We start from the raw sequence: 772 nt of genomic DNA on the forward strand, positions 1-772 counted from the left end.
TAGGGGGTAGGCAGGTCAGTGTGTTTAGGGAGTCGGCAAGTCAGTGTGTTTAGGGGTATGCAGGTCAGTGTGTTTAGGGGATTCACAGGTCAGTATGTTTAGGGGGTACACAGGCCAGTATGTTTAGGGGGTATGCAGGTCAGTGTGTTCAGAGGGTACGCAGGTCAGTGTGTTCAGGTGGTACACAGGTCAGTGTGTTCAGGGGATATGCAGGTCAGTGTGTTTTGGGGTTATACAGGTTAGTGTGTTTCTGGTTTACAGGTCAGTGTTTTTAGGGGTATACAGGTCAGTGTGTTTAGGGGGTATGCAGGTCAGTGTGTTTAGGGGTACACGGGTCAGTATGTTTAGGTGGTACGCAGGTCAGTGTATTTAGGGGGTTCGCAGGTCAGTGTGTTTAGGGGGTTCACAGGTCAATGAGGCTAGGGGATTCGCAGGTCAGTGTGTTTAGGGGGTTCGCAGGTCAATATGTTTTGGGGTTACGCAGGTCAGTGTGTTTAGGGGTTTCGCAGGTCAGTATGTTTTGGGGTTACGCAGGTCAGTGTGTTCAGGGTGTACGCAGGTCAGTGTGGTTAGGGGGTTCGCAGGTCAATGTGTTTGGGGTGTACGCAGGTCAGTGTGTTTGGGGTTTCGCAGGTCATTGTGTTTAGGGGGTTCGCAGGTCAATGTGTTTGGGGGGACGCAGGTCAGTGTGTTTAGTGGGTTCGCAGGTCAATGAGTTTAGGGGTTTTGCAGGTTAGTGAGTTTGGGGGGTTCGCATGTCAGTGTGTTTGGA

This window comes from Chiloscyllium plagiosum, chromosome 28 (assembly GCF_004010195.1).
Source record: "Chiloscyllium plagiosum isolate BGI_BamShark_2017 chromosome 28, ASM401019v2, whole genome shotgun sequence".
NCBI lineage: Eukaryota > Metazoa > Chordata > Chondrichthyes > Orectolobiformes > Hemiscylliidae > Chiloscyllium > Chiloscyllium plagiosum.